This window comes from Oncorhynchus gorbuscha, linkage group LG24, assembly GCF_021184085.1.
Source record: "Oncorhynchus gorbuscha isolate QuinsamMale2020 ecotype Even-year linkage group LG24, OgorEven_v1.0, whole genome shotgun sequence".
Taxonomy (NCBI): domain Eukaryota; kingdom Metazoa; phylum Chordata; class Actinopteri; order Salmoniformes; family Salmonidae; genus Oncorhynchus; species Oncorhynchus gorbuscha.
The window spans coordinates 44,748,702-44,772,534 of NC_060196.1; the positions used below are offsets into that span (position 1 = coordinate 44,748,702).

Consider the following 23,833-nt stretch of genomic DNA (forward strand, 5'->3'; position numbering starts at 1 on the left):
TGTCAGTGTGCAAGATGGATGACCTCTGATCGTGGATTTGCTACCAAGGGGACACTCCAAACTGCAATAGTCTCTGCTTTTCTGAAACATGGCTCTCTCTGGCTATCCAACTCCATGGATTCTCCATTCACTGTGTGGACAGGGCAGTGGAGCCGGGGAAATCAAGGAGGGAGGGGTTTGCTTCTTCATCAACAACAACTGGCGCACCGACTGGAGCACGGTGGAAGTGTCGACCCATTGTTCACCCATCTTGGAATACCTGATAGTCAAATGATGACCCTTCTGCCTCCCGAGGGAGTTTTCAGCTGTTATTGTGACTGTTGCAAACATTCCACCTCAGGACAAGAACATTAACAAACTGACACTTAACGAACTATACAAGGCGATAACCAAGCAGGAAAACATCCAGTGGCTGCTTTTCTGGTTGCCGGCGATTTTAATTCCACGTCACCAGGACATGATGCCCAACTTCCATCATCACGTCTCCCTCGCCACTAGGGATGATATAGTCCTGGACCACTGTTATTCTATCCACAAGCAAGCATACAAGGCTCTCCCTCGTCCGCCATTAGGCAAATCAGATCATGACTCCGTACTCCTGCTTCCTGTTTACAAGCAGAAGCTCAAACAGGAAATACCCGTGACTCGCTCCGGTGAGAAATGGTCACCAGAATCAGAGGTTATTCTACAGGACTGCTTTAATAGCGCTGATTGGAATATGTTTCAGGACTCAGATGATAACATCAACAAGATAACCACCTCCGTCAGTGGCTTCATTAGGAAATGCAAGGTTCCGCGCTTCCCCAATCAGAAGCCCTGGACACTGAGGTTGGCGCTAACCTTAAGGATAGTGCTGCCGCACACAGGGCTATCACAGACAACTCTGAGGCTACACTGAGGACAGGAACAACTACAATAAGTCCCACTATGACCTTTGAAAAGTAATCAAATAAGCAAAAGGATAATATGTGACCCAATTCAGGAAAATAGGCAAATGCCACAAGTTATGACTTCACAGGAGAGCCGCTTGAACATACATTTAAAAAGAAATCTAAATGCATTTTTGGGCAGAAATGCCTTTTCGAACATGTGAACTTTCATGTGCCTTAATAACAAACTTGAATACCATCTGTAAATACGAATAAAAAATGTAAATTACGAGCCTTGTTGGTTAAGTCACAGAAAAAGTTAGCAACCTTCCCACTAGCCATGATTGGCTGAGATAATGAGTGGACTGGACATGCTGAGAGAGGAGTTCGGATTGGTCTGCCATATTGAAGGCGTCTGTCTATTTGAACTCCTCAATCTGTGTTGGTAATCCTGTCGAATGCGGCTTAAAAAAATGTATTATGTAGTGGAGCTGATTAAGTGTTGCTCTCCATTTTCTGGAGGATCAAGTTTTGAAATCAGTGGAATTAGAGTATGATGGCTAAAGAGATGGAGAAAACACCTGTACATCTTCAAACTAAGGGCAACAGTGGTATGGTATTTCTGACAGGGAGACGCGTCCATGATGCATGTTGATGTATACAGGTAAGATAAACTGGCGTTAGCTAGCTACAGTTTCCGATATTACACATATCTAATTTTACAGAAAGTGGTTTCATTTCAAGCTAAAGTGTACTGTTAGCTAGCTATCTAATGTTAGGTGGCTGGCTCACTAGCTGACATTATTATTTGTTTCCCGTTTGCTTTTCTAATTAGAGCCTAATGTTAGCTAACGTTAGCTAACATTGGACCTGGTTGGTTAGCTCCCAGCACTGTGGCATTGTTACCACTTTGTTCATTGTTATTTAACTAGCTAACGTTGTCTGGCTGGCTCGTAAGCTAACGTTACGTGACGTGTGTGATCTTAAACGTTGTTTACCTAGCTAGGTACATTGTTTACCCAGATAGCTAGCTATATGTCTTAAGCTAAAGTGTACTGTTAGCTAGCTAGCTAACGTTATCTGGCTGGCTCCCTAGCGGACGTTATTATTAGTTTCTAGTTAGAATGTTAGAATGTTAGGCAGTGTTGTCACTTTGTTCATTGTTGGTTAACTAGCTAACGTTATCTGTCTGGCCCATTAGCTAACGTTACGTGATGTGTGTACAACATCCGTTGAATATGGCCAGTGTCAGTAAATGTCTGCAAAAAAAGCGTAATGAAATTGATGCCAGCAGAGCAGGCTGTTTCCATGTTATCCAGAGGTAAACAAATCATCGGCCAGAGTGTCAAATGTGTGTGTGTGCTCAGCCGTATGTGTGAGGCAAAGTGATTCAGCAGGCCTAGCTCTGTCATGTAAAGGTCAACAGGCCTTTAAGGTTACTCTGTCAAAATATGAATATATGAATAAAAGGTCCTAATTATTTTACATGTAAACACCACAATCTTGTAAAGCAGTTAGACTGTTATTATTATGGTCTGTGTCCCAAATGGCACCCTGCTCCCTAAAGTGTTCTGATTTTCACTAGGGCCCATAGGGTGCATTAGTATATTGCCGTTTGGGACATACCCATGACTTTTTGTTCTTAGGACTGAATCGGGTCGTCAAATTAGCTGAGGTTTACGCTTGTTAGGAACTCTGCATCAGTGAGCTAGGCTCGCGTGAGGAGTACTTTGCCCAAGATCTGAGTTCTAGGTGAAAAACACGAACAAGGTGAAATAAATTCAAATGACTATTTATAATATGAACGTGTTCATCTAAACTGATCAACCAACAACCTTCCATCTAGGTGTGTGTTTTATGAAACATGGGCAACAAAAGCAAAACGTGTCTCAAAACTGGGGCACGCACACACACACACACACACACACACACACACACACACACACACACACACACACACACACACACACACACACACACACACACACACACACACACACACACACACACACACACACACACACACACACACACACACACACACACACACACACACACACTCTCTCTCTCTCTCTTCACTCGCACACAGGGCCACACTTTCTGGTTTGGTGTTGGACAACCAGGCGTCCACACACACAAACACACACTGTCTGGCCAATCATCATCTACACATCATGTACATGATGTTCTGTATAGGTAGGATTGTGCCTGTTATTTTGCTGCTACAGTATAATGGACAGAAAAGTGGGTCTATTGTGAACGGAACTATTGAACTAGTGCATCCAATGTGCTCTCCGTATAACATAGCATCTAATGTAAGTATTTTATAAGGCCTAATCACCCCCATACTGCACACTGTTAACTACTGCTTCACATGGTACCAATCCACTGCCCTCCTTCTAGACACAAACATATTGTCTCGAGGCACGGCGGCCATTTTAAAGGGCAGTAATGATTTATTTGTGACAGATCAAACGTTTAGACAGACCTCAGCTAATAAACAAGCACACATGCACGCACACGCACGCACGCACGCACGCACGCACGCACGCACGCACGCACGCACGCACGCACACACACACACACACACACACACACACACACACACACACACACACACACACACACACACACACACACACACACACACACAGCCCCCGCCCTCTACCCTGGACGACAGCTCTATAAACCGACCGTCATCTGATACCATGGGAACCAGAGGACCTGTCCCAGGGAGAGGGAGAGACGCACTGCACACTGAGACATGCAGTACAAACACACACACACACACACACACACACACACACACACACACACACACACACACACACACACACACACACACACACACACACACACACACACACACACACACACACACACACACACACACACACACACACACACACACAGTGCACTCTCGAAACACACAAACACATACTCACTGACCAACACAAACACCTTTAAAAAACAGGGCCTGCACAGACCCATGGGGTACAGAGTCTAGGAAAGTCAGGGAGGGAAATCACACATTCAGAGAACTGAACAGTAAGAAACATACATTTACTTAACACAACTAGCCCGCAGTTGTAATTTACAGGCCATTTAACTATTTAACTATGTAGCAGAATGATGATGACATCATGTTAGAATGTTATCAGATGTGGATATGAATTAACTTAATGGAGATGCAGCATCCCTACACTAGTTACTGAGGTCCTTTTGAGCCAGGTGACGTTGTCAAGGTAGGTGTCAGGTCCTCTAAGGTGACGTAGGTGTCATCCGGTCCCCTCAACATATGTATCCATCCCAGTTACCCAGTCACTTTCCTGAGTAATCTCGTGAGCCTTCTTTGAAATCTCCTGCTAGCTATCTTAGAATGTATTAATGGTTGTTAAGAGAGACGATTTCCATAGTAACCATCCTAGCATAGAGTGGGGTGATGAGAGTACACTCCAGATAGAAGTTGCCCTTCCCGAAACCATATCTTAAAGGTCCAATGCAGATGTTTTTATCTAAATATCAAATCATTACTAGGTAACAATTAAGTACCTTACTATGATGTTCAATTAAAAACATGTAAAAAATGAATACAAAAACAGCTTCTTGGCTGAGCAATTTCTCAAGCCAACATTTTTCTAGGACTGTTTGGGAGGGGTTAGAGTAGAGAGGGGAAAACTTAAAATGTGCTGTTATTGACAAAGAGGTTTGGAACTCTCTTTATTATCGCTCTTTTAACTCATTCCCAGTCCCGGTGATGTCCCCAGGCAGGCCAAAACTCCATCCCACCAAAACAGGCTGACATTCCAGGTGGTCTTTTCAAACAGCTCTTACATTAAAAGGGCATTAACATCATTTTCAAAATGTCACATTACTTAAATCCATCCTCATAGTGTGGATATACTATATTTATACAGTACCAGTCAAATGTTTGGACACACCTACTCATTCAAGGGTTTTTCTTAATTTTTTACAATTTTCTACATTTTTACTATTTTCATCAAACTATGAAATAACACATATGGAATCATGTAGTAACCAAAAAAGTGTTAAACAAATCAAAATATTTTTTATATTTTATATTCTTCAAAATAGCCCACAGGGTGTTCTGCGATATCCCTGTGTGCGGTAGCCCTTTGAAGGATGTCAAATATAAAATATATTTTGATTTGTATAACACTTTTATGGTTACGATAGGACAATGACCCAACACACCTCCAGGCTATGTATGGGCTATTTGACCAAGAAGGAGAGTGAGGGAGTGCTGCATCAGATGACCTAGCCTCCACTATTTTTATTTTACTTTTTTATTTTACCTTTATTTAACTAGGCAAGTCAGTTAAGAACAAATTCTTATTTACGGCCAATTTCAATCATCCGAACTCCACCCAATTGAGATGGTTTGGGATGAGTTGGACCGCAGAGTGAAGGAAAAGCAGCTAACAAGTGCTCAGCATATGTGGTAACTCCTTCAAGACAGTTGGAAAAGCATTCCAGGTGAAGCTGGTTGAGAGAATGCCAAGAGTGTGCAAAGCTCTCATCAAGGCAAAGGGTGGCTACTTTGAAGAATCTAAAATCTAAAATATATTTTGATTTGTTTAACACTTTTTTGGTTACTACATGATTCCATGTCTTATTTCATAGTGTTGATGTCTTCACTAGAAAATAGTAAAAACCCTTGAATGAGTGTCCAAACATTTGACTGGTACTGTATATATAAAACACAGGAAAATCACGCTGTTGACTGCACTGAGCCTTTAACCATTAGGAAGACAAACCCAACACTGACCTTAAATCAGTTTCAAGGAACAACTTCATGCTACTCTGAGAAAGTACATTCCACCTCCATAGCCTGAGATCTCACACCATTAACCCACCCTCCTCTCCCCTGAAAAATGATCAAATAGAGATAGGCAGCCTTTGAAATATTCAACTCTAACCTGGCACTGGCCTCTATGTATTTCAGGAAAAGTCTCTTCACTCCTGTCTGAAAGCACAGCTTTAAGAGAGGGAAAGAGCGATGGTATGAGAGAGGGACGTCACGTAAGAGAGAGCGCCAGGAAAAACAACGACTTTTCCTTCCCAAAACACACCAAAAAGAAAGACAAGTGGGTGTTAGAATAAAGCCCAAAACTAGTCCTGAGACTTTGATATGCTGAGGCTATTTGTCAACCAATCAGATCCAAGGTTTGTGGAGTTTTGGAAAAGTCACATGGGTGAGATACTGTAATTCTGCAAGAACGTGTGTGGTATGTGTGTGTATGCGTGCATGTGTGTGAGAGTGAGAGAGAGAGGGAGCGAGAGAGATGTATGTGTGAATGAATGTGTGTACGTGTTTCTGTCTGTTTGTGTGTGTTTGTGCAAATATGATTTTGTGTAGATTTGAAGCCATAACATCAGCGGTTGCCAAACTAGGGGTCACGACTGGCTGACATGAAAATGGGCAATTCTCTAAATCCTGGTAAAAAAAAAATATATAATAACAATTCTGCTATAATATCATCTTTGTCTCTCAAAAACATTGTAATGTGGTTAATCTTATTGAAAATTATTAAAATATAAAAGTCCAAATTCAACTAGAGAGCACCCTGGGATTGTGGGAAAAGACCACATTCACCCTGGGATTGTGGGAAAAGACCACATTCACCCTGGGATTGTGGGAAAAGACCACATTCACCCTGGGATTGTGGGAAAAGACCACATTCACCCTGGGATTGTGGGAAAAGACCACATTCACCCTGGGATTGTGGGAAAAGACCACATTCACCCTGGGATTGTGGGAAAAGACCACATTCACCCTGGGATTGTGGGAAAAGACCACTTCACCCTGGGATTGTGGGAAAAGACCACATTCACCCTGGGATTGTGGGAAAAGACCACATTCACCCTGGGATTGTGGGAAAAGACCACATTCACCCTGGGATTGTGGGAAAAGACCACATTCACCCTGGGATTGTGGGAAAAGACCACATTCACCCTGAGATTGTGGGAAAAGACCACATTCACCCTGGGATTGTGGGAAAAGACCACATTCACCCTGGGATTGTGGGAAAAGACCACATTCACCCTGGGATTGTGGGAAAAGACCACATTCACCCTGGGATTGTGGGAAAAGACCACTTCACCCTGGGATTGTGGGAAAAGACCACATTCACCCTGGGATTGTGGGGAAAGACCACATTCACCCTGGGATTGTGGGAAAAGACCACATTCACCCTGGGATTGTGGGAAAAGACCACATTCACCCTGGGATTGTGGGAAAAGACCACTTCACCCTGGGATTGTGGGAAAAGACCACTTCACCCTGGGATTGTGGGAAAAGACCACATTCCCACGGGATTGTGGGAAAAGACCACATTCCCACGGGATTGTGGGAAAAGACCACATTCCCACAGGATTGTGGGAAAAGACCACATTCCCACGGGATTGTGGGAAAAGACCACATTCCCACGGTGAATGGTGAGGCCTGCAACGCTATCAAACCACACACTATTGCCGAGACTTTGATGTGTGGGGATGCTCACATCAACACCTCTGTCAGATAACACTGTGAAACTAAGAATCGATGCTATAACTAGCAATCAAGGGGAAACTGACTGAACGACTCAAAAACTCCCCATCGTATGCTCTCCAAATGGATGTTAGCTGACTGAGCTATAATGGATACACCCACTGAGCTATAATGGATACACCCACTGAGCTATAATGGATACACCCACTGAGCTATAATGGATACACCCACTGAGCTATAATGGATACACCCACTGAGCTATAATGGATACACCCACTGAGCTATAATGGATACACCCACTGAGCTATAATGGATACACCCACTGAGCTATAATGGATACACCCACTGAGCTATAATGGATACACCCACTGAGCTATAATGGATACACCCACTGAGCTATAATGGATACACCCACTGAGCTATAATGGATACACCCACTGAGCTATAATGGATACACCCACTGAGCTATAATAGATACACCCACTGAGCTATAATGGATACACCCACTGAGCTATAATGGATACACCCACTGAGCTATAATGGATACACCCACTGAGCTATAATGGATACACCCACTGAGCTATAATGGATACACCCACTGAGCTATAATGGATACACCCACTGAGCTATAATGGATACACCCACTGAGCTATAATGGATACACCCACTGAGCTATAATGGATACACCCACTGAGCTATAATGGATACACCCACTGAGCTATAATGGATACACCCACTGAGCTATAATGGATACACCCACTGAGCTATAATGGATACACCCACTGAGCTATAATGGATACACCGAAAGCAACTGGTGCCAAAAGAGCTGGGAGCAAAACTCAGAGATACGCAGCTGGTAACTTCAATTGGAAACTATATACATTGCGCACACCTGTTGAAAAAACTATGTGGGATCAGAGCATGACAATGTTCTATTTCACACTGAGGCCTGGTGGTTATCGAGTGGGAGTGTTGAGAGAGGAACTGTTGTCATTCGTAATGGATGTAAAAAACAGACTCTGTTGACTTTGAAAATAAAATGTGTCTCCTTGCCTATGCAACATACATATTTAGGAAACTGAGAGAACTGAACGCAAGCATGCAGGGGAAATTTAACAACAATGATACAGATGAGTGACTGAATCATCAAAATGTTCACGGGTCACTATGGAGGAGGTTTGGTTCCTGACTCAAAGGGAATACCATCTCCCTCCGAGCATTACAACTCATGGTACACTGATTCAGTGCTCTCGTCTGCATTAAAAACAAATATCGGTCCAAGTTGAATGTGAAAGAAGAGATGAGGTGTGCACTGTCGACCACGCCCCCTGACTTTGAGAAGCTCTGATAGGACATGCATCAAGCCACACCCATCTCATTAGTGGAGGTGAGATAAGAGAAATGATCCCAGACTAATCTGCAGTTGGCTGTCATAGCTTCACATTAAAAATACATGATGGTGAGTTGAGAATACAATCAGAAATACTGTTAGAAAGTTTTGAAATGGACTGCCATAGCACCATTTGGCTGTTAATAAAAATAAAAAAAATCACATGATTGGGGTCGTAAGAATTTTCAGATATTAAAATGGCATCGCTGCCAAAAGAGTTTGGGAACCCCTGTATTACATGGTTCTGATTAGAACAGCACTGCTGCAGCGGCACTACTGTGGAGAGAAACACACAGATGAGATGAGAGGGAAAGGAGAAAGATAGGAGAGAGGGAGAGGAGGAGATGAGAGGGAGAGGAGAGAGAGAGAGAGAGAGAGAGAGAGAGAGAGAGAGAGAGAGAGAGAGAGAGAGAGAGGGAGAGGAGGAGATGAGAGGGAGAGGAGAGAGAGAGAGAGAGAGAGAGAGAGAGAGAGAGAGAGAGAGAGAGAGAGAGAGAGAGAGAGAGAGAGAGAGAGAGAGAGAGGAAGTGGAGGAGGAGGAGATGAGAGATATGGAGAGGAAGAGATGAGAGGAGAGAGAGAGAGAGAGAGAGAGAGAGAGAGAGAGAGAGAGAGAGAGAGAGAGAGAGAGAGAGAGAGAGAGAGAGGAAGAGGAGATGATAGATAGGGAGAGGAGGATATGAGAGGAGAAAGAGAGGAGAGAGAGAGGGAGAGGAAGAGATGAGAGGAGAGAGAGAGAGAGAGAGAGAGAGAGAGAGAGAGAGAGAGAGAGAGAGAGAGAGAGAGAGAGAGAGAGAGAGAGAGGAAGTGGAGGAGGAGGAGATGAGAGATAGGGAGAGGAAGAGATGAGAGGAGAGAGAGAGAGAGAGAGAGAGAGAGGAAGAGGAGGAGGAGGAGATGAGAGATAGGGAGAGGAGGATATGAGAGGAGAAGTGAGGACAGTGAAGTCAGCTAGATTTAATACAATGACTGGTCTTTCTCAACCATAGCACAACAGAGGTGATGGTGCGTGTGTTTGTATGTTTACGATGCAGAAACTGACCCTAGTAAGCATAACAGCTCTCCATATGCAGCTGTCCCATGGAACAGGCATGACTCTCACATGTACAAACCTAACCAGTTAACCTGTCCCCCCCACACACACAGACCACAAATCCACACCCTATCAGCCTGTAACCCAACACTATCTCCATTATGCCACTGTGCTGGGACTCTGCAGATAATCCACTCCCAGTTAACTATCACCAGAGCAATGAGTGACCAGACAGGGTTAGTTAAACAAAAATAACACTCTCATCTCTTCTGACCTGGATCAAATGGAGCAGCTGCATCCCCACTTTCAAAATGGGGTGAAAATGTATGTGTTTTCACCCCCACTTTTTACCAGGAAGTTATCAGCATCCATTGGGTCATTTGTCATTTTCAATGTTTAGTAATGTTGTGCTGTTGTTATATTTGCATCGTTGTTTCATGTCCGATGGTGTTGGTCCAATGGTGTGGTTAAATATCATTTGAGCGGCATGCAACTTGAGCAAATGAATTGTATAATTTCACTTTGCCTATAAGAACCATGAAGTGCACGGCCCAGGCATGTCTTAGCTTCGCTGTATAACAGCCTCTGACTCTGAGTATTTCATCAGCCTACCAAAGGTTGCAATGAGTAGCTCGCAATTGAGAAATAATCAGTAGGCCTAATATTTAAATCTGTAAAATAATGTTCCTTGTTTGCAGGCATTTAACACCATTCTGCATTTTCCCATCTATTTTCCCATCATCAATCGGTTAAATAACATTGTTCAAATGTTTTCATTCAGTTACAAATGTAACATTCTTGGGTGAGCCCCACATGTGAGCACACTGTGGCCGCTTTGCGGTTACAATGTAACCTGGCTGTGTATGTATGATTAGTATCTTGATAAAAACAAACACCTCTGCTTGGCTTGGTAAGTCATATTGACAAAATCAGCAATTTATACCCTCTTTGCATCAAATATTTATGCTGCTGAGACAAGTTCATTTGAAACATTTTCATGATGACAGTGCTTCAAACATCGGTGCCAAAAAAAGTCCATGTTGGAGGAAAATTGGTACGGTCAATTAATGTTTTTTAATGTTATTCCTCATACTTCATTAATACTCTGTTTCTTCACGATTTCTTGTAAAAATACAGTGCCTTCAGAAAGTATTCAGACCCCTTGAGTTTTTCCAAATATTGTTACATTAGAGCCTTACTCTAAAATGGATTCAATATTTTTTCCCCTCATCAATCTACACACAATACCCCATAATGATAAAGAAAAAACAGTTTTTAGATTTTTTTTGCGAACAGAAATATCACATTTACATAAGTATTCAGACCCTTTACTCAGTACTTTGTTGAAGCACATTTAGCAGTGATTACAGCCTCTAGTCTTCTTGGGTATGATGCTACAAGCTTGGCACACCTGTATTTGGGGAGTTTCTCCCATTCTTCTCTGTAGATCCTCTCAAGCTCTGTCAGGTTGGATGGGGAGCGTCACTGCACAGCTATTTTCAGGCCTCTCCAGAGATGTTCGATCGGGTTCAAGTCCAGGCTCTGGCTGGGCCACTCAAAGACATTCAGAGACTTGCCCCAAAACCAATCCTGCGTTGTCTTGGCTGTGTGCTTAGGTTCGTTGTCCTGTTGAAAGGTGAGGTCCTGAGGGCTCTGGAGCAGGTTTTCATCAAGGATATCTCTGTACTTTGCTCCGTTTATCTTTCCCTAGATCCTGACTAATGTCCCAGTCCCTGCCTCTGAAAAACATCCCCACAGCATGATGCTGCCACCACAATGCTTCACCATAGAGATGGTGCCAGGTTTCCTCCAGACGTGACGCTTGGCATTCAGGCCAAAGAGTTCAATCTTGGTTTCATCAGACCAGAGAATCTTGTTTCTCATGGTCTGAGAGTCTTTAGGTGCCTTTTGGCAAACTCCAGGTGGACCGTCATGTGCCTTTTACTGAGGAGTGGCTTCCATCTGGCCATTCTACCATAAAGGCCTGATTGATGGAGTGCTGCAGAGATGGTTATCCTTCTGGAAGATTATCCTATCTCCATAGAGGAACTCTGGAGCTCTGTCAGAGTGACCATCGGGTTCTTGGTCACCTCCCCGATTTCTCAGTTTGTCAGGGTGGACAGCTCTAGGAAGAGTCTTGGTGGTTCCAAACATCTTCCATTGAAAATGATGGAGGCCACCGTGTTCTTGGGGACCTTCAATGCTGCAGACATTTTTTGGTACCCTTCCCCAGATCTGCGCCTCGACACAATCCTGTCTCGGAGCTCTACGGACAATTCCTTTGACCTCAAGGCTTCTTTCTGTTTCTCTGGCATTCACTATTCACTGTGGGACCTTATAAAGACAGGTGTGTGCCTTTCCAATTTACTACAGGTGGACTCCAATCAAGTTGTAGAAACATCTCAAAGATGATCAATGGAAATAAGATGCATCTGAGCTCAATTTCGAGTCTCATAGCAAAGGTTCTGAATACTTATGTAAATAAGGTATTTACAGTTGAAGTCGGAAGTTTACATACACTTAGGTTTTTTCAACCACTCCACAAATTTCTTGTTAACAAACTATAGTTTTGGCAAATCGGTTAGGACATCTACTTTGTGCTTAACACAAGTCATTCTTCCATCAATTGTTTACAGACAGATTATTTCACTTATCATTCACTGTATCACAATTCCAGTGGGTCAGAAGTTTACATACACTAAGTTGACTGTGCCTTTAAACAGCTTGGGCAATTTCAGAATGATGTAGTGGGTTTAGAAGCTTCTGATAGGATAATTGGGGCGGCAGGGTAGCCTAGAGGTTAGGGCGTTGGACTAGTAACCGGAAGGTTGCAAGTTCAAACCCCCGAGCTGACAAGGTACAAATCTGTCGATCTGCCCCTGAACAGGCAGTTAACCCACTGTTCCTAGCCCGTCATTGAAAATAAGAATTTGTTCTAAACTGACTTGCCTGGTTAAATAAAGGAAACAGGTACAAAATTATCTATATCCACAGTAAAACAAGTCCTATATCGACATAACCTGAAAGGCCGCTCAGCAAAGCCACTGCTCCAAAACCACCTTACAAAAGCCAGACTATGGTTTGCAACTGCACATGGGGACAAAGATTGTACTTTTTTGAGAAATGTCCTCTGGTCTGATGAAACAAAAATAGAACTGTTTGGCCATAATGACCATGATTGGAGGAAAAAGGGGGATGCTTGCAAGCCGAAGAACACCATCCCAACCGTGGAGCACGGGGGTGGCAGCATCATGTTGTCTGGGTGCTTTGCTACAGGAGGGACTGGTGCACTTCACAAAATAGATGGCATCATGAAGCAGGGAAAATATGTGGATATATTGAAGCAACATCTCAAGACATCATTCAGGAAGTTAAAGCTTGGTCGCAAATGGGTCTTCCAAATGGACAATGACCGCAAGCATACTTCCAAAGTTGTGGCAAAATGGCTTAAGGACAACAAAGTCAAGGTATTGGAGTGGCCATCACAAAGCCCTGACCTCAATTCTATAGAAAATCTGTGGACAGAACTGAAAAAGAACGTGCGAACAAGAGGCCTACAAACCTGACTCAGTTACACCAGCTCTGTCAGGAGAAATGGGCCAAAATTCACCCAACTTATCGTGGGAAGCTTGTAGAAGCATACCTGAAACGTTTGACCCAAGTTAAACAATTTAAAGGCAATGCTATCAAATACTAATTGGGTGTATGTAAACTTCTGACCCACTGGGAATGTGATGAAAGAGATAAAAGCGGAAGTAAATTATTCTCTCTAATATTATTCTGACATTTCACATTCTTAAAATAAAGTGGTGATCCTAACTGACCTAAGACAAGGAATTTTTACTAGGATTAAATGTCAGGAATTGTGAAAAACTAAGTTTAAATGTACTTGGCTAAGATGTATGTAAACTTCCGACTTCAACTGTATGTTTTTTTATAAATTTGCAAACATTTCTAAAAACCTGTTTTCGCTTTGTCATTATGGGGTATTGTGTGTAGATTAATGAGGAAAACTATTATTTACTCTATTTTAGAATGAGGCTGTAACATAACAAAATGAGGAAAAAGGCAAGGGGTCTGAAAACTTTCCGAATGCACTGCATGTAGCCTACTCACTGTGGTTGTTGTTCCAAATGACCATTTAAAAGTCATTGGGAAAGAATTGAAAGTAGTCCTGTAACTGCAGGCTACAGATTTGTTCAAATGTAAAAACATTTTATTTTCTCTCATCTTGAAAAGGAAAGATTCTCAAGGTTGGACACAGTAGAATGATTTTAGCTCAACATGTGGTTTTAAGAACCAAAACGCAATCACATTATGTATGCAGTACTGTTATTTTTTTCTGTTTAAGTAGTCTTTATGAAGTAAATGGTTGGAGAACCCTGCTCTAGCATAAACTGTTCAAATGTGACCCATATAACCTCAGCTACATTTGATTATTTCTATTGCAGATTCAGGGCCGCAATTTATGGATATATATATAGTGAGGGAAAAAAGTATTTGATCCCCTGCTGATTTTGAATGTTTGCCCACTGACAAAGAAATGATCAGTCTATCATTTTAATGGTAGGTTTATTTAACAGTGAGAGACAGAATAACAAACAAAAAATCCAGAAAAACGCATGTCAAAAATGGTATAAATTGATTTGCATTTTAATGAGGGAAATAAGTATTTGGCCCCCTTTCAATCAGAAAGATTTCTGCCTCCCAGGTGTCTTTTATAAGGTAACGAGCTGAGATTATGAGCACACTCTTAAAGGGAGTGCTACTAATCTCAGTTTGTTACCTGTATGAAAGACACCTGTTCACAGAAGCAATCAATCAATCAGATTCCAAACTCTCCGCCAAGACCAAAGAACTCTCCAAGGATGGCAGGGACAAGACTGTAGACCTACACAAGGCTGTAATGGGCTACAAGACCATCGCCAAGCAGCTTGGTGAGAAGGTGACAACAGTTGGTGCGATTATTCGCAAATGGAAGAAACACAAAAGAACTGTCAATCTCCCTCGGCCTTGGGCTCCATGCAAGATCTCACCTTGTGGAGTTGCAATGATCATGAGAACGGTGAGGAATCAGCCCAGAACTACACGGGAGGATCTTGTCAATGATCTCAAGGCAGCTGGGACCATAGTCGCCAAGAAAACAATTGGTAACACACTACGCCGTGAAGGACTGAAATCCTGCAGCGCACGCAAGGTCCCCCTGCTCAAGAAAGCACATATACATGCCCGTCTGAAGTTTGCCAATGAACATCTGAATGATTCAGAGGACAACTGGGTGAAAGTGTTGTGGTCAGATGAGACCAAAATGGAGCTCTCTGGCATCAACTCAACTCGGAGTGTTTGGAGGAGGAGGAATGCTGCCTATGACCCCAAGAACACCATCCCCACCGTCAAACATGGAGGTGGAAACATTATGCTTTGGGGGTGTTTTTCTGCTAAGGGGACAGGACAACTTCACCGCATCAAAGGGACGATGGACGGGGCCATGTACCGTCAAATCTTGGGTGAGAACCTCCTTCCCTCAGCCAGGGCATTGAAAATGGTTCGTGGATGGGTATTCCAGCATGACAATGACCCAAAACACATGGCCAGGGCAACAAAGGAGTTGCTCAAGAAGAAGCAGGTCTGGAGTGGCCAAGCCAGTCTCCAGACCTTAATCCCATAGAAAACCTGTGGAGGGAGCTGAAGGTTCGAGATGCCAAATGTTAACATCAAAACCTTAATGACTTGGAGAAGATCTGCAAAGAGGAGTGGGACAAAATCCCTCCTGAGATGTGTGCAAATCTGGTGGCCAACTACAAGAAACGTCTGACCTCTGTGATTGCTAACAAAGGTTTTGCCACCAAGTACTAAGTCATGGTATTTCCCTCATTAAAATGCCAATCAATTTATAACATTTTTGGCATGCGTTTTTCTACATTTTGTTGTTGTTATGTTATGTTGTTATAAACGTACAAAATCAGCAGGGGATCAAATACTTTGTTCCCTCACTGTAGCTGCTCCTCCCCCCAAAAAAAACATTTTATTGATAATGACACATGACTAATACAGTGCAATATAATGTTTTATGCTGACATGATCAATTACCAAATATAAATGCAAAAACTTTTCAAGTTAAACAGTTGCATTTTCAAGTTGTCAGTTCTTGTTCAATGGCCTCCAGATAATACTGCCATATTGAGAAAGAAAATTGTTAATAGATAAATCAAAGTCATTTTTAATTGTACTACATTATTGTGATCCCATTATTTGGGACAAAAATAAAACGCAATGTGCAATTTAACTATGCTTTTTCTTAACCTACCAAATGCAAAATTCAAATGCTTAATTCATTTGTAGAATTGCAGGAAAATGTTTTTCGAAATGCAAAATTGTTATGGTCCCCGAGTCTCCCGCCACAAGCGCCCATGGCGCTGACCCAACCTTTGCCTCAGAAATATGTACTGGATAGTGTTTATGGTTCAAAACTATAGACTAGCTTATGTAATGTATTGTAGAGCAGCAGTAGCAGTAGTATTCAGACCAGGGTTGAAGTAGCGTTTGTTTACTTTCAAATACTTAGAGTGTTCCGTTGAACCGACTGGAGTGACATAAAGACAGGGTTTGCACTTTTGGGACAATTCCATTGGTTCCTTTGCACCAGGCAAGCTCAATCAAGTGCAGTAAATACAATTTGAAAAGTCTGGTAGCAATAATGCAGGCATGCACTGTGCTCACCTTGTGCTGCCATTCACAAAGGCACTGCGGAAGGAGGAGGAGGAGGAGGATACTGGTTGGCTGGCTCTTTGGCCCACATCAGGTACAACTACAGAGAGATATATTACCAGATAAAAGCTAAGCAGACAACCTCCTCTGGCAATTGATAAAGGCTTTGATTCAGTGCCTCTGTGTGTGTACTGGGGGGAGTGTGTAGGTGGAGGGGATCGGATGGGAGTGTAAGTGTGTGTGTGTGTGTGTATATGTGTGTGTACGACACAGAGAAACACACTGTTGCTAAGGACCCCGGGGCGCAGTGTTGTACGAGAAGCCTCTAAGTACTAGGCAGCTACTACAGCACTTTATCTGGCACTGTGTGTGTGTGTGTGTGTGTGTGTGTCTGTGTATGTGTATGTTTGTGTGTATGTGTGTGTAAGGACACTCGCGCTATTCTTGGCTGGACGGGGGAAGTCTTGGCTCATGGGCGCATGGGAAAAGTGCTCTTGGCAGACGGGGCCGAGGCATTCCATTATGCCGTCCTCTGAAAGCACACACACACACACACACACACACACACACACACACACACACACACACACACACACACACACACACACACACACACACACACACACACACACACACACACACACACACACACACACACACACACACACACACACACACACACACACACACACACACTTTATCCTGCAAGCTTAGCACTGAGTTGCAGAGTCGTTGAACGAGGGACAGACTCTGCAGAGAGAGACAAAATCATAGAGCCTTTAAAAGGGGACACCAGGGGCCTGTTGTAGCACTAGATAACTAGTCCCTGTTCACACATAACAAGGCCATAGGCTGAACATCAGTTGACCGTTTACTGTTACTGACATGACTGCATTGTCATAGCTCAATGGAACATTTGAGTGTCATTAGTTTTTTTTTCTCCAGTTTAGATGATGAATGCACTTATTGTGATAAAAGTGTCTCTGTGTGAAGTACAGAGGAGGATGAAAGCACTAACGACCGGCAAGCGGGGAGTGGGGCCGCACGTCTTTCATCAGGATCCTGTGCTGACAGACTGAGCTTAGCACCAAGCTGGGGGAAAACACTTTAGTCAGAGCTCTGTCTGGCCTGAACAGGCCACAGACTATGGTACAGCACACCATGTCCCCATCAAAACAACTTTTCAACATCTTTAACCATTTGGCTCAAAGGATTTTCATAAGAACTTGAAAACTCCAATTCCCATCAGCAGTCATAGGGACAAAGTCCCTATCTTTCAGGTTTTACCTGAGCTAAAACAAGAGATGGGTTATAGTGTGTCAGTTATCAGAATCCAGGGGAGACAGAGGGAAGGAGAAAGAGGGGGAGGAAGAAGGGGAAGGGGGAAGGAGGGAAGGGGAGGAGGAAGAGAGGGAAGGGAGGAAAGAGGGAAAGGGAGGAGGGAAAGAGGGAAGGGGGAAGGAAGAGAGGGAAGGCAGAAGAGAGGGAAGGGAGAGGGAAGGGAGGAAAGCGGGAAGGGGAGGAGGAAGAGAGGGAAGGGGGAAGGAAGAGAGGGAAGGCAGAAGAGAGGGGGAGTGAGGGAAGGGAAGAGAGGGAGGGGGTGGGGAGGGAAGGAGGATGAGAGGGAAGGGGAGGGGAGGGAAGGGGATAGAGGGAAGGGGAGGAGGGAAAGAGGGAAGGGGGAAGGAGGAAGAGAGGGAAGGGGATAGAGGGAAGGGGAGGAGGGAAAGAGGGAAGGGGGATGGAAGGGGAGGGGTAAGAAGGAAGAGAGGGAAGGGGAAAGGAGGGAATGGAAGGAGGAAGAGAGGGAAGGGGAGGGGAGGGAAGGAGGAAGAGATGGAAGGGGAGGAGGGAAAGAGGGAAGGGGGAAGGAAGGGGAGGGGTAAGAAGGAAGAGAGGGAAGGGGTGGGGAGGGAAGGAGGAAGAGAGGGAAGGGGAGGGGAGGGAAGGAGGAAGAGATGGAAGGGGAGGAGGGAAAGAGGGAAGGGGGAAGGAAGGGGAGGGGTAAGAAGGAAGAGAGGGAAGGGGTGGGGAGGGAAGGAGGAAGAGAGGGAATGGGATAGAGGGAAGGGGAGGAGGGAAAGAGGGAAGGGGGAAGGAAGGGGAGGGGTAAGAAGGAAGAGAGGGAAGGGGTGGGGAGGGAAGGAGGAAGAGAGGGAATGGGATAGAGGGAAGGGGAGGAGGGAAAGAGGGAAGGGGAGGAGGAAGAGAGGGAAGGAGGAAGAGAGGGAAGGGGGAAGAGAGGGAAGGGGTGGAGGAAGAGAGGGAAGGGGTGGGGAGGGAAGGAGGAAGAGAGGGAAGGTGGAAGAGAGGGAAGGGGGAAGAGAGGGAAGGCAGAAGAGAGGGAAGGAGGAAGAGAGGGAAGGAAGAGAGGGAAGGGGGAAGAGAGGGAAGGGGTGGAGGAAGAGAGGGAAGGGGTGGGGAGGGATGGAGGAAGAGAGGGAAGGAGGAAGATAGGGAAGGGGAAGAGAGGGAAGGAGGAAGAGAGGGAAGGGGGAAGAGAGGGAAGGGGTGGAGGAAGAGAGGGAAGGGGTGGGGAGGAAAGGAGGAAGAGAGGGGAGGAGGAAGAGAGGGAAGGGGGAAGAGAGGGAAGGCAGAAGAGAGGGAAGGGGTGGAGGAAGAGAGGGAAGGGGTGGGGAGGGAAGGAAGAAGAGAGGGGAGGAGGAAAGGGGGAAGAGAGGGAAGGCAGAAGAGAGGGAAGGGGTGGAGGAAGAGAGGGAAGGGGTGGGGAGGGAAGGAGGAAGAGAGGGAAGGGGATAGAGGGAAGGGGAGGAGAGAAAGAGGGAAGGGGGAAGGAGGAAGAGAGGGAAGGGGATGGAGAGAAGGGGAGGAGGGTAAGAGGCAAGGGGGAAGGAAGGGGGGAGGGGTAAGAAGGAAGAGAGGGAAGGGGAAGGAGGGAATGGAAGGAGGAAAAAGAGAGGGAAGGGGAGGAGGGAAAGAGGGAAGGAGGAAGAGAGGGAAGGGGAGGAGGGAAAGAGGAAGAGAGGGAAGGCAGAAGAGAGGGAAGGGAGGAAAGCGGGAAGGGGAGGAGGAAGAGAGGGAAGGGGAGGAGGGAAAGAGGGAAGGGGGAAGGAAGAGAGGGAAGGCAGAAGAGAGGGGGAGGAGGAAGAGAGGGAAGGGGGAAGAGAGGGAAGGCAGAAGAGAGGGAAGGGGTGGAGGAAGAGAGGGAAGGGGTGGGGAGGGAAGGAAGAAGAGAGGGGAGGAGGAAAGGGGGAAGAGAGGGAAGGCAGAAGAGAGGGAAGGGGTGGAGGAAGAGAGGGAAGGGGTGGGGAGGGAAGGAGGAAGAGAGGGAAGGGGATAGAGGGAAGGGGAGGAGAGAAAGAGGGAAGGGGGAAGGAGGAAGAGAGGGAAGGGGATAGAGAGAAGGGGAGGAGGGTAAGAGGCAAGGGGGAAGGAAGGGGGAGGGGTAAGAAGGAAGAGAGGGAAGGGGAAGGAGGGAATGGAAGGAGGAAAAAAGAGAGGGAAGGGGAGGAGGGAAAGAGGGAAGGAGGAAGAGAGGGAAGGGGAGGAGGGAAAGAGGAAGAGAGGGAAGGCAGAAGAGAGGGAAGGGAGGAAAGCGGGAAGGGGAGGAGGAAGAGAGGGAAGGGGAGGAGGGAAAGAGGGAAGGGGGAAAGGAAGAGAGGGAAGGCAGAAGAGAGGGGGAGTGAGGAAAGGGAAGAGAGGGAGGGGGTGGGGAGGGAAGGAGGATGAGAGGGAAGGGGAGGGGAGGGAAGGAGGAAGAGAGGGAAGGGGAGGAGGGAAAGAGCGAAGGGGGAAGGAAGGGGAGGGGTAAGAAGGAAGAGAGGGAAGGGGTGGGGAGGGAAGGAGGAAGAGAGGGAAGGGGATAGAGGGAAGGGGAGGAGGGAAAAAGGGAAGGGGGAAGGAGGAAGAGAGGGAAGGGGATAGAGGGAAGGGGAGGAGGGAAAGAGGGAAGGGGGATGGAAGGGGGAGGGGTAAGAAGGAAGAGAGGGAAGGGGAAGGAGGGAATGGAAGGAGGAAAAAGAGAGGGAAGGGGAGGAGGGAAAGAGGGAAGGAGGAAGAGAGGGAAGGGGATAGAGGGAAGGGGAGGAGGGAAAGAGGGAAGGGGGAAGGAGGAAGAGAGGGAAGGGGATAGAGGGAAGGGGAGGAGGGAAAGAGGGAAGGGGTAAGAAGGAAGAGAGGGAAGGGGAAGGAGGGAATGGAAGGAGGAAAAAGAGAGGGAAGGGGAGGAGGGAAAGAGGGAAGGGGGAAGGAGGAAGAGAGGGAAGGCAGAAGAGAGGGAAGGGAGGAAAGCGGGAAGGGGAGGAGGAAGAGAGGGAATGGGAGGAGGGAAAGAGGGAAGGGGTAAGGAAGAGAGGGAAGGCAGAAGAGAGGGAGGGGGTGGGGAGGGAAGGAGGATGAGATGGAAGGGGTGGGGAGGGAAGGAGGAAGAGAGGGAAGGGGTGGGGAGGGAAGGGAAGGAGGAAGGGAGGGAAGGGGTCGGGAGGGAAGGAGGAAGAGAGGGAAGGGAGGAGAAGAAGGAAGAGAGGGAAGGGTCAGGAGGGAGGGAAGGAGGAAGAGAGGGAAGGCAGAAGAGAGGGAATGGGGAAGAGAGGGAAGGGAAGGAGGAAGAGAGGGAAGAAGGGAAGAGATAGTGGAAGTGGGGGAAGAGGGAAGGAGGGAAGGGATAGTATAAGCGGGGGAAGAGGGAAGGAGGGAAGGGATAGAGGAAGCGGGGGAAGAGGGAAGGAGGGAAGGGATAGAGGAAGCAGGGGAAGAGGGAAGGCAGAAGAGAGGGAAGGGGGAAGAGAGGGAAGGGAAGGAGGAAGAGAGGGAAGAGGGAAGGGATAGTGGAAGTGGGGGAAGAGGGAAGGGATAGTAGAAGCGGGGAAGAGGGAAGGAGGGAAGGGATAGAGGAAGCGGGGGAAGAGGGAAGGGATAGAGGAAGCGGGGGAAGAGGGAAGGAGGGAAGGGATAGAGGAAGCGGGGGAAGAGGGAAGGGATAGAGGAAGCAGGGGAAGAGGGAAGGAGGGAAGAAATAGTGGAAGCGGGGGAAGAGGGAAGGAGGGAAGGGATAGAGGAAGTGGGGGAAGAGGGAAGGGATAGTGGAAGCGGGGAAGAGGGAAGGAGGGAAGTGATAGAGGAAGAGAGGGAAGAGGGAAGGAGGGAAGGGATAGAGGAAGAGAGGGAAGAGGGAAGGAGGGAAGGGATAGAGGAAGTGGGGGAAGAGGGAAGGGATAGTGGAAGCGGGGGAAGAGGGAAGGAGGGAAGTGATAGAGGAAGAGAGGGAAGAGGGAAGGAGGGAAGGGATAGAGGAAGAGAGGGAAGAGGGAAGGAGGGAAGGGATAGAGGAAGAGAGGGAAGAGGGAAGGAGGGAAGGTAGAGAGGAAGAGAGGGAAGAGGGAAGGAGGGAAGGGATAGAGGAAGCGGGGGAAGAGGGAAGGAGGGAAGGGATAGAGGAAGGGGGGAAGGAGAGAAGGGAAGGAGGGGGGTGGTCAGTGTAGTGTGAAAGCCCAGCAGGACAGGAACAGACAGCCTTATAGGACACAGAGAGAGGGAGGGACAGATAGAGGGAGGACCATATAAATAGAATTACAGACATTCTTAATTTGATTCCCTGTGGAGCTAGCAGGGGGTCTGCAGTAAAACTCTCCCCAATTCCAGTCACCCCAGGGGGGATAAGAGTGGCGTGTCTGCTGGGGGGTGGAGGGATCTACCTTCCCTGCTGGTAGTACAGGCTGGAGTACCAGGTATAAACAGAAGGGAGCGACAATGTTCCTAAATCTTGTCAACAAAAACACAGTGGCAGAGAGCAGAGTATGCACACACACGAAAGCACCACAAAGAATGCATAGAAACAGTGAAACATAGAGGACCATATAATGGTGAATGAACTAATAGATACAAAAATATATTTACAGTACCAGTCAAAGGTTTAGACACTCACACACACACACACACACACACACTCACACACACACACACACACACACACACACACACACACACACACACACACACTCACACTCACACTCACACACACACACACACACTCACACACACACACACACACACACACTCACACACACACACACACACACACACACACACACACACACACACACACACACACACACACACACACACACACACACACACACACACACACACACACACACACACACACACACACAGAATCTTAAATATAAAATATTTATAAAAACACTTTTTTAGTTACTACATGGTTATATATCTGTTATTTCATAGTTTTGATGTCTTCTTCATGTCTTCATCCTACAATGTATAAAATAGTAAAACTAAAGAAAAACCCTTGAATGAGGAGGCGTGTCCTAACTTTAGACTGGTACTGTGTATTTCAGGATGACTCTTTCATCATAGTGCTTTAGGCATCTGTGAAGGTAGAATGACTGAGATGAATCACTAACCCTGTGAATCAAGCCCTTCTGTAGTTTTAATTCATCATTTGTGGGGTGCTTATTTTTGTCCTGTTTCTTATAGTGTGTAATGGTAATGTGTCTCTTGCATATCCCAACTCCCCCTGCGCCTATTCATTCAGCCTGATTTAACCAATAATATAGAGAACCCCTACCCATTAAAACACACTCAGGAACCATTGGGGTCTCACCGACACTGTCTGAAACACATTAGCTCCACATTTATCATACATGGACATAACCATTACCATACATGAACTATGAAGTAATCACATTGCTGCTAAGTACTGTCCTATATCACCTTGTGAGGATGTCCTTTCTCCTGTCCTATATCATCTCGTGAGGATGTCCTTTCTCCTGTCCTATATCACCTCGTGAGGATGTCCTTTCTCCTGTCCTATATCACCTCGTGAGGATGTCCTTTCTCCTGTCCTATATCACCTCGTGAGGATGTCCTTTCTCCTGGCCTATATCACCTCGTGAGGATGTCCTTTCTCCTGTCCTATATCACCTCGTGAGGATGTCCTTTCTCCTGTCCTATATCACCTTGTGAGGATGTCCTTTCTCCTGTCCTATATCACCTCGTGAGGATGTCCTTTCTCCTGGCCTATATCACCTCATGAGGATGTCCTTTCTCCTGTCCTATATCACCTCGTGAGGATGTCCTTTTCTCCTGTCCTATATCACCTCGTGAGGATGTCCTTTCTCCTGTCCTATATCACCTCGTGAGGATGTCCTTTATCCTGTCCTATATCACCTCGTGAGGATGTCCTTTCTCCTGGCCTATATCACCTCGTGAGGATGTCCTTTCTCCTGTCCTATATCACCTCGTGAGGATGTCCTTTCTCCTGGCCTATATCACCTCGTGAGGATGTCCTTTCTCCTGTCCTATATCACCTCGTGAGGATGTCCTTTCTCCTGTCCTATATC

General features: G+C 45.9%; 1 protein-coding gene across 6 annotated transcripts in view; it reads right to left on the reverse strand.

Annotated features, from left to right (window-relative positions):
* Positions 1–23,833, reverse strand: part of atxn1a (ataxin 1a) — a 108,802-nt gene that overhangs the window by 32,236 nt on the left and 52,733 nt on the right. Inside the window, exon 1 of one of the 6 annotated variants that reach the window (XM_046326231.1) lies at positions 1–118. This exon is cut by the window's left edge and continues 11 nt beyond it. The exons of the other annotated variants lie outside the window; for them this stretch is intronic. The gene's annotated coding sequence lies outside the window, so the exon portion shown is untranslated. Of the gene's footprint in view, positions 119–23,833 lie in introns of those variants that run through there. 6 annotated transcript variants of the gene reach the window in all.